The sequence below is a fragment of the Saccostrea cucullata genome, unplaced genomic scaffold (genome assembly GCF_032062105.1).
Source record: "Saccostrea cucullata isolate Sc308-1 unplaced genomic scaffold, CSIRO_AGI_Scuc_v1 ctg2589, whole genome shotgun sequence".
NCBI lineage: Eukaryota > Metazoa > Mollusca > Bivalvia > Ostreida > Ostreidae > Saccostrea > Saccostrea cuccullata.
The window spans coordinates 53,897-65,209 of NW_026935456.1; the positions used below are offsets into that span (position 1 = coordinate 53,897).

The 11,313-nt window shown below is 31.0% G+C and overlaps 1 long non-coding RNA gene across 1 annotated transcript; it reads left to right on the top strand.

Annotated features, from left to right (window-relative positions):
* The first annotated feature begins 10,714 nt into the window (after positions 1–10,714).
* Positions 10,715–11,277, top strand: LOC134242917 (uncharacterized). Its single transcript, XR_009986947.1, has 3 exons — positions 10,715–10,795; positions 10,904–11,049; positions 11,214–11,277. It is a non-coding gene; the product is annotated as an uncharacterized LOC134242917 (long non-coding RNA).
* Positions 11,278–11,313: the final 36 nt, after the last annotated feature.

The following is an 11,313-nucleotide window of genomic DNA, read 5'->3' on the forward strand; positions in this document are numbered from 1 at the left end:
AAATGAACACTAAGTCTGTTTTAAAAAAAGACACTTTAAGAGCCATTCTCTGTAATGATTTGAAATTTTATATAGGAGCTGTTGCACGCATAGTCTCAGAATTTCTCCAAACTTTCTATGAAAAAAGTCATTTATACCCTAAACTGTAATCAGGCAAAAATTGGTTGCTCTGTTTTATAGTTACCATGGCAACATGTCTTAAAGTTCGAAAAATGGCATTTTTTAACATGTTTAGAGCCCCGTAATTAATATTTGCGGCAAAGCAAACACTTGGCAATGACTGTTTTCAAAATTCGAAGATCAAATGTCTCAAATGCACGATAAACATGTTTGGTAAATCAACTATTACATACGTTACTACGGTATAAAAAGTATTCAAAATTATAAAAAAATATTCATTGAATTTTATAAAGTAATACACGTAAAAATAAAAAGCAATTAAAGGCCAAAATGTGCCCAAATAATAGAAAAAAAAGCCTTGAAACATATACAGGTGACTCTCGATCTCTCGAAGTTCAAGGGACCGCAAGAAAAGTTTGAGAGATCGAGGGGTTCGAGAGATAGAGAGTAAATAAAATCCGGATTTTTCAAATCCCATCACCGATATTCTACTATTATAAACCGGAAGTAGATGTAAATAAAGACATTGCACGTTTTCAATCGTATTTAACAGGTAATTCACTTGATTTCAACAAGAATTGTTATTTTCCGAATAATTAAAATGGATTCTTAAAGCTTCAATATTTATTTGTTCTTATTTCATGAATACATGAAACACGAAAAGCATTTATCGGTTTTGCTATTCTACGGCTTGATCGGATCCTTCACCAGTGTTTACCACTGACACCAGATTTTTCTTAATAGGTATTCAGTCCTTGCGAAATGAATTTCTTGTGCAATTTTTGCCATACTGGGATTATGTAGAATCTAATAAAATTTCATAGTCTATGGAAGGATATGGAGATAACGAACAGTATTCAATCTCAACGTCCATTAAACAATATACAAAATAAGAGCAGAGCAAACACGGATCTCCGAAACATCAGAGGTGGGATCAAGTGCAATGGAGGAGTGAGCATCCCCTGTCGACCGGTCACACCCGCCGTGTGCTCGTTGTCATGATCAGAAAATAACGGAACAAATCCGTCGTCAATTCAGTGTATAAATAATGGACTAACAATTAGCATGAAAAACGTCAGTCAGCATTTGACTCAATGATAAATTGTATTTGCTGAAAGGTCATTGTGTCAATCATACAAAATGACGAAATGGTGACTTAAACGAGACTGTTGATATTCTTGTTTCATCTTAACTTATTGAAATGAACGTCTATAAATTATTTTCTAAAAAAATTATCGTCTCGGATTCCAGTCCAAATAAGTTGTGAATTCGTTTATAATTTACCTATAATAACTAGTTAATTTTATCAACATGTGGACAACCCACGGGTGTAGTGTCATTTATGTGTATATCCAATTAACACCTCCATGCTAGCCCCATGTGTTCATTTTTTCAAGGTAAGTCCGGGCTGCATCAATTTTACACTTAATTGGCGCGTACACACGCGCAATCAAACTTCGAGAGATAGAGAGTAAAATCTATGAAATATGTGTAACAGGACCAAGGTCTTGGTTCGAGAGATAGAGAGTTTCGAGAGATAGAAGTTCGAGAGATCAGGAGTAAAAGTTATATTAGGGGGTTCACTTCGAGAGATCGGAGTTCGAGCCATCGAGAGTCACCTGTACCAAGAACAAAATATGATATTTCATTTTTGTTGGCAATGGCTGCCTTACCACAGAGATCCTTCAAAGTAACACTTTGTATGTTTAAATCTGATCCTAGCTTTTAAAAAGGCACATTTCTTCATAACTAAAAATTAATTTTATAAGATGTTGGTGTGCTCCAAGTTTTCCCATTTGAAAAAATTCAGATTATATTCTTTAAATAAAGCGTTGCTATGGAAATAAGCAGAAAATATATGCTTAATAACCTGAAAAATATTTTCTTTCCTTGAATACGTACCTTTAAATGTATATTCCCAAAATTTTAAAATTTTATGATTTTTCTGAGTTGGCACACAGGGTTTAATATTGATATAAAGTTCACAAAATTTAACATTTTCCCTTCTTGAAAACCATAGCAACAGTGTTGTTTTATTTATCAAATTTTATCAATATATGATATTCAGATTCAGTTCTAACAGATAAGTACTATTCAAGCTGAGTCCTTTAATTTGTTTCTTGATTAAATGGCAAGTTAATTCTTAATGCAGCGAAAAATAATTCACTTATAAGCACTGGTACTTTGTTTCCATGGTAATACTGCAAAGTAGCAATTATACCTAATTTTTCTTTCGGTTTGGGTGTTGCAAGGTCCTAAGGATGCATATTTGCCAGTCTTGAATTTTCATGTTTTTCCTCAAGACAGTAGCATTAACCCAATCTTAGTTTCAGGTTTTGCATGGTTACAATGTGTTACCATGTCAACCATAAAAGTTATTTATAGAATAAAAGGGAAGAAACCATTTCTTTCATACAATGACTACCTTTGGTAGTTAAGATGTAAAATGCAACTTAATTTCTAAAATTTTTGAAATACATTAAAGAACATATTGATAACAATCACACATCTTTATTTTTAATTGAAAATAACATGTTTTTTCATGATAAAAAACAATTTTCTTCTCTAATATTCTTAAAAACCATTTAAAAAAATCATTGTTGTTTTGCATATATAGTCATATTATCTGGACATTCCAAAACCTAAAACCGTCATGTGATTTGGTTTTCTAATTTAAAAGGTTACCTCAGATATATATTATACCACAAGAATTCAATTAGGATTCTTATTGAAGATATATAAATCCATTAACTCTGTTGTTCATTTTGCTTAATATTACAAGAAGTTAGACCGTATAATAGATACTGGTTTATATACTGCCCTCTACTCCTTCCACACCAGACAAAATCGATAAAATTGAGGGTCATAAGCTACAGAGGAGGCATATAATATTAAGCAATTAAATTCTCATTCTTAACGGTCAAAGTAGACTTTCCTGGGACTGGCTATGGTATACCAAAATTTTGTGGCAGTGAAGATTTTTTAGACGAACGTAATAGGTAAACCTCATGGTTTTCAAAAGAAATGGGTAAATATTAACTACCCTTTGGTATTACTGTGAACATTTAAGGTATAAGAGTTTTTTTTAAAAAGTGATTATTATATTTTGGATTCCCATTTTTTTAACAGACAAAAGATCATCCATGGTTGCACAAAAAGCGGTTTTTTTTTTTAATTTCCATCGCTGAGTTTTTTTATGTTAAACGTCAAGTAACAAACATGTGATATGTTTTGTGTTATGTTGACTGTAATGTATTCAGAAAAGATCTGTACTTTATATATGTAAAAAAAATTAGAGTTCTCGTTGTTATTTACAAACATTCTTTCAACAAAGTAACTTTATTGTTAATTAATAATGACACAAATATTAGTAAATATTATTCTGAAAATATTGTGGCAATACGCTTAACTGTGTTTGAGCAATCAATTTTCATTAAAATTTATACTCATGTAATTGACCATTACACTTTTTTAGACACCTTGTTTATTCCGACACTACATTTTGAAATGTTTCCCCGCGCATGTCGGATAAGACAGGTTTACATTGTAATAAAGATGTTAAGATGTTTGAAAAATGTTCATAAGTATAAATATGTTCTTTCAATACATATAAAATTATACGTTTCTAACTTAAATAAATATTTTTTATTTGATTAAATTCAGATAAAAGTGTCGGATATATTAGACTTTTTAAAAACAGTGTGAACTTTAAAATGATATTTCACAGTTGAAGTATATATAGTGTACATTTGTAGTTTAGGAAAAAATTTCCTTCAATAACAGTAAAAAAACCCCTTTGTCCTATTTGAAGTAAATTTAGCAGAAAGGATTTTTAGAAATAATTGCCAAAGATCCCAAAAATATAAATTGTTAACAATCCTTGTTAAAACGTTTTTCTTACAACACTTTAAAGTGTTTTATTTTAAACAGACTTAGTGTTCATTTTGTTTCATGCATTAATTGGATAAAAATATTCGAGGGAAAACGTCGAAGATTTATTTCTTAATTACACACAAATTTCAGTTCAGAAAGGTCATATTAAATGTACTATAGCGCCGAAAGAAGCATATTGACCCCTGTTACTTTATTTGAATTTTAATTAAACTGTGTATGTAGAAACTAACAAATATACTTGGTAAAAAAGTTTAAGCCTTTAAATGTTAAAACAAGCACTTTGAATGCATTTTTGGTCAATGGCATATTTAGATATTCCCCAGGTCTATGCCAGTTTTTTCCCCATGGGAATGAAACTTTATAGCATGTTAGAAAAAGAAAACCACCCATGTCGACTCATTTTGATATTTCAAATCAAATTTACTATCAAACTTTAAAGACTTACAAATTGGTGCTAAAAGTTGCATTTTTAAGATGTAATATTGTATAATTGCATAAGTTAATTATTGACATTTTTTAAACGACAGGTTTTCACATAATTGTTTTTTTTTTCTCAGTTACATTTATGTAAGAAAGAAAAAACGTAATATTTGCGTCTGCCCTGCCTGGACATACCATTGCTATAAGACATCAACAATTAATTTTAAAAAGAATATAATTAGTGATTATAGTTTATTATATGAATAAAAAAAGATGATGCTAATTAAACGTTATATAATTCATTGATATACTCGTATTTTAAGCGATTTTATTTTTATGGTGCTAGTCCACGAACTTTCCGAACAACCCTCCTATAGGTTGCATCTTATACATAAAAGTCACAGAAATGTAAGCTTGTGATCAATTTTTATCAGAAGTGAAAACCATCTTAAAATTTACGAATTTTACGAATTTACGAATTAAGAAAACTTTGGAAACCACTCAACTGCTGCGTCCTCTTGCCTCTATTCAAGCTTTCAATCAAAATTATGTTTTTTTAACAAGAATAATTTCTCTTGTTTAAAGAAGTAGAGCTTTTATAAAGACAAATACGTTTATAAACCAGAAATTCAATGCTATATCAAAGACTTTATGTTGACCAAAAACCCCATAAAAATCTAATTATTGTATGCTGAATTACTTAGTGATTTAACTTCTAGGTAAATACAATCTCTAAAACAAATAAAGTTGTCAATAGCATAATTTTATCCTTCATGAGCGGAAACGGACATTTACAAACGTAGTATTCAATAAATAAATGATACAGTCAAACAAGACCGGATCTGATTTGTATGGTAATTAAACTAGATGTGTTTAAGACTCATCTGTATGATAATTAAACTAGATGTTTTTAAGACTCGTGGCAGAAATATTTCCCAACTCTGTACCCATTTAAATGCATTTGAAATATTCCTGAGAAATTCACTCAAGATTTTTGATAGATTGGAAGAGGATAAATTATATCCTAGTTGTATTTCCTTTAATTTTTAGAAAATTTAATTTTTCCATGAACGTCTGTTTCCCTTAGGAATGAACACACACCAAACAAATTTGGATTGAAGTTTGATAAACATATCATAAAATTCGACATATTTTTTTAGAAACTTTATTTTAAAAGCTTTCCTCGTGTTGAAACTTTTTTTTTATTTTTCCGGATTTCTGAGTGGTGGGGGTTGCTTATTTGGTCAATAGTTTGTCTACTAGGTAGGCGACGGAACAGGATATAGGCAATAAGATCGATAACAAGTTCATTCACCTACCAGTCACATCACATTAACATAAAGATATTAAATAACGTCAATGTTTTAATTAAATTGATTTAATATTATCGGAATGTAGGGTTGTAATTCATTTTTTTTATAAATTACGAAATACATAATATACTTACTTTCATGAAGTACATCCTTAAAAAAAATATGTGTTTTCATATTCTATATATAAAGGTGTTTAACATTTCCTGTGATAAAAACGACAGATACCATATTTAGGAAATTATATTTTACTAATAGCATAAATACATACGTTACACGGTTTGTGTTTTATATTTATTAAGTAAAATAGATTTTTGCTGATAGGTTAACCATGTGTCCGATTATAACATATACTTTGCTGCCAATATTTACTATTGGAATTGAAAAGGTGTAAAAGTGTTTCTCGTTTTTGTGTCATTTTCTTTTGACTAGAAACTTTCTGTAAATCGTCTCCATTGTAGTATCCATGATTCAGAGGCATGTCTTTATCAACTAATAGAAGTGGTTTGATTATCAAGAAATATACCCCATTCATACGACAATTATTTGCAAATCTCAGTATATTTTGCAAATGAGTAAATTTACTCACATATGCAATTTTTGTTGTATGAACTGATTCACTCATTTGCAGATTCTGCACAGTTGAGTAAATTTACACCTGGTCTGGACTAGGTGTAAATTAACTTCTTCTGCATACACTTTGTAGCAAATTATTAGTTCATGTGTGTAAATTGTGTCGCATGAACACGCAACAGATTTACTTATGTATGTATTTTGTTCTGTTTATTTTATAAATTTTCATTTTAATTGTTGTTTTGGTTGTGTATGCAATGGAATGTAAAATATCAGTCAGTAAACATGGTTGCTAGATTGATTGATTAATTGTATATTGTTTAACTCCCTCTCGAGAATTGTTCATTCTTACTAGGCACTAAGAGCCATTACGCAGGGAATGATCTTTTCCTTGCCAGCACCTGCTGCGACACGGAACCTCCGTTTATAAAGTCTCATCCAAAGGATCAGACTCCACGCACAACAATGGGATTCGAACCTGCGACGTAAGGATCAAGTCCTTATTTTGCGACTCTATAGCATACGCTCAAACCTCTGCGCCACACGCCGACTTGGTGACTAGAAGGCAAAACTTTTGAAAACAGGAGCTATTATCCCCACCGAGATAACTTTTTTAATTGGCAAAAACGAGGGCATCTTGAACCTTTCTTGCAAACCTATTTTTATGTCTCTAAAGATATAGAGTTGTGGTCCTAAACAAGTGTCCTGTACGATCAATAAGTAGTGCCCTTACTGTGCAAGTTCTTTTCAAGGGAATGCTCGGGAGCTATGATAGGAACATGCATCCCATCAACCGCTCAACCCCATTACCATTTAGCTCTTGATGACTTTTTTCTACGTTTCTGTTTTTAATTCAGGGAAGCTACTTATATATAGATTAATGTTACAGGAATTTCAATAAACTAGTGAAAGTAAGCATTCGTAAGTAACCTTTACACCTGATCTCATCATGAATGTCCAGAGGTTCCTGTTAGTTTCCTATTTACATCTTTGTATTGTTCAAAGATTGTTGAGATCAATCACTGTTAGATTTTTTCACCCTTTTCATTCTACTGGAAAATATATGATTATTAATAAAATATTCAAGCAGATATTTTATAATGGCCTCGCACACTTAACATACTGTAGCTTTTCCAACAGCAAAAATATTTTGAATGGTCCTATTTCTGCCAAAAAAAGTCAACTAGTAGATCGCAAGTTGAATTTTTCTTTACAACCAATTGTTCTTCTACAATCTTTGATACGGAAGCAAAAACATTTTCCAACAATAAAGCAATATGAGCTGTATTTTTGAGAAAATTATTTTGCTATTTATATGTGTTATTATGATATAATTTGTATATGATTTAAACCCTTGTGATTAATAAAATCAAAGTAAATTGTTTTAATTGTTTCAGAAGAATTTTTTTTTGTACAATCGAATATAGAGCATTATATAAGAGATCAATAGTGCACAGGACGACAATAATGTAATTTTGCTATAATTAAAGCTTATATATAAAAGTTCTTCCATCACAAATATGAGTAACTGTAGTTTATAAATGTTTTTTTTTTCTACCATTGAAAAAATTGATTATAAATTTGCAATACAAATTTCCCATGTCAATCTTGCAGCTCATGTTGATAATTTTATTACGTTTTGCTTCTTCGAGTTTAATTCTTATACCATTCTTTCTCCCTACAGTCATTAATTAAGTTGTACCAAGAAATAAGTGAGGAAGATCTAAAAGTTGGTCTTAAAGATTAGTCTTACAGACTGTATACTCAAACAGAAAGGAAAAACCCTTTTCTATAAAACTTCACAATTCTGAATCTGTTCATCTCCTTAATCTATATGAATATGTGAGGATTAACTTACTGTATATAACTTTCGTCTGAACGCATAGCAAATTAACTTTTACTTACCTATGTAGATTTACTTATATGTAAATTTGCACACATGAGCAAATTTTCGTTGTAGGAATGGGGTATTATTTCCAGGAATTGTTTACGTTATGTTTTTGACAATTGATGGATACATCACAGTTTTCTTGTTGATTTTATATAGCATTTATGCAAGAACTTCATACGTGTTATGTATTCATTTCATTATATTCTATAATACATATGAGACTAATCTGTATCTTAAAGACTGTGTATAATTTATAATGTATAATTTATCAAAAAAACAAAAAAACAAAAAAACAATCCATAGTATATGATTCTCTTTTGGTCACACGATCCCTGCAAAAACCCTGGCTTTTTACTTAAGAATTTAATTCTGAAAACTCACAATCCATCTCTGACTGATGGATTGTAATAGTTCTCCTGTGGTTTTTTAATGGTTTCTTTCAGTGGCAGTCGACTTTTTATTCGTCTTTTTGCAAGCAGTTCTCTGCGTTGCCTTGACTTACAGAAAAAAAAACCTCAATCATGAATGGTACAAAATGATAACATTAGTTTTCATCTGTTCGACTGTCTTCTGTATTAAAAACTTAGCAGTGTTTTAAAGTTACTTTCTGTAATCTAGCATAACGAAAGATATGCCTCCTGGAAAAAAATGAAAGTTTCAGACCGTTAATGTAAAACAGTTTTCTATTCACGGCAACTTTATACATACAGTGATATTAACCGCAAATAAAGTTGCTTGCATATGCTAAAATGTATTGACAATCAAGTTTATTTCAAGATATTTCAAACAAGAAAATATTTCTTTTTAATTATTTCCTGCATCCAACTTGACCTGTAACAGTTGACGTTCTTACTTAAGGTAACATTTGTGCCAGCTTTATGCTGTAACTGCTTTTAAAATTACACGTGTACATTTTTTCATTACGTCTTTCTTACCTAGTGAACAACTGTGAATTCACTATTTTCTGTGAGGTATTTATTTTCGTGGTTCTTAAGGTATAAAATGAAAGACCCATGAATGTATGTCTATCATAATATCATTTTTACAACTAAATTACTATTAAACAATTCTTTAACCATGAAATCAAGTCCTCATAAACGAATATATTTTTCTCAAACCTCGAAAATATGTGATGTTAGAGTTTCATAAAGACGATAGCATGACGCTTAATCTCTATTTTTATCATCTGGTTAAAGAACATTACACCCGACTTGTTAACTGAAGGCTTTAACATTAAACCCGATTTGTTTCTTTGTCTCTATGTGCAGATTAAGCATTATTTCAACAAGCCCGAGGACCGCTTGCCTTTTTAAGTTAAAATAATAAGTGTGCGATTCATGTGCAACATTAGCTATTCACCATTTTAGTTTTAACTTTATGTCATTGAAATTAGACATTATGTATACACGGTAGATAATACAAACAGAATTCGGAAACACGTTTTACAACTTATATTATTTCCTTTAGTTAAAGAAATTCACCAATCTGGGTCTCATTCATGGGTGTCGGAAGCAAATTGAAAGCGGGGGGGGGGGTAAATCGAAAGTGAGTGTGTGGGTGGGGGGGGGCATATCAACAAAAAAGGTAAATCAAAATTACCACTGTCTATATAATGGTTAATCCCCCCCCCCTCTCTCTCAGGTCTTGACGCCTTTGTCATTTTATCAACGTATTACGATTCTTTTTGAACATCTATCAATAGTACTTTTCATTTTTTTTTTAAATTTTTAACAGGCTTAAAAGTATCCGTATAGAATTTTCTGATATTTGTATCTGACAAATATAACAATGATGATTTATAGTGTTACATTAACATTTAGAGGCTTATGTATCAAAGTTGAAATAAATCAATAAATTCTTAATAATCTCTTAGAGTCAGATAATTTTTCACTTTGAATTTTAGAAAATTGCTGATTTCCAATTTCATTCAGTTTGAGTTGATGAAGGAATATATATATCAAAATTACATATTTAAAAGATACATATGTAGCTAACAAAAAAACATTGTACAACATCATAACATAACAGGCATTAACTAAATTAAAAACAGAACACCTTTCATCGTTAAATTTTAAATTGCAATTTAAAAAAAACGTTTATGAAAATTCTTGACAATTCATATGAACTTCGATAAAATCGATACCTAAACAATAGTGAAATATAGAATACGTAACAGTTAGCCAATCGCTTTTCAGACATTGATTATGGTACGATATATATATCTGGCTGTTGAAAGACCATTTAGCAGAATTTCACAGATTCACGAGAACGCTGCAGATTTTTACGCAACAAAAAAAAATGAGCAATCAGTGGGTTATCACTTTAATTGTAGGCTTCTTAGCTTTATCTAAAGCTACCATTATTTCTCAAAAATATGCTGCGAAACTTGACTTTAACGATAAGAAATCAAACAATGACCTTTTAGCGGAACATAATGCTCAGTCGTTGACTGAGTGCGCCGCAATGTGTCGAAGGGAGTGCGTGTTTTTTGGTTTTAATCCTAAAATGAAGAAATGCCGTACCCACAAAAAAAGTCTAACGTCGGGTACCTCTGAGGAGGCCGGCTGGAGATACTACTCGAATAACGGTATGTTTATTTGGTTTTTTTATTCTCTTAGCTTCTTTGATTTTTTAGGTCCTTCTCGAGGGGACAGGATTTTTTTTTATCAAGTTTCCTGTATTTTTTTTTTTTTAGAATTTTCTAGCATGCCCAAAGATTGCAAAGATCTTCGAGAAAATGGACAAACCATCACAGGGGTGTATGATATATACCCCTACAGAACATTAACCATTCCAATAAGTGTCCACTGCGACATGACCACGATGGGCGGTGGATGGACGGTAGGTTTTTTTTTTATTTTATAATTAAAAGTACTTAATATAACACACTTTGTTTTGGTGGTTTTAAAGATTTTAGGATTGTATTGTAGTTTATCTCATAAAAAATGGATCCTACGACTGTTCGAAGCAATAAATTGAAATGTAATGTATGTTAATTTTTACAGGCAATTCAGAAACGCGTAGACGGGTCCGTGAGATTTAACAGGACCTGGACGGAATATAAAAATGGTTTTGGTTCACCGGAACAGAATGTCTGGATTGGTA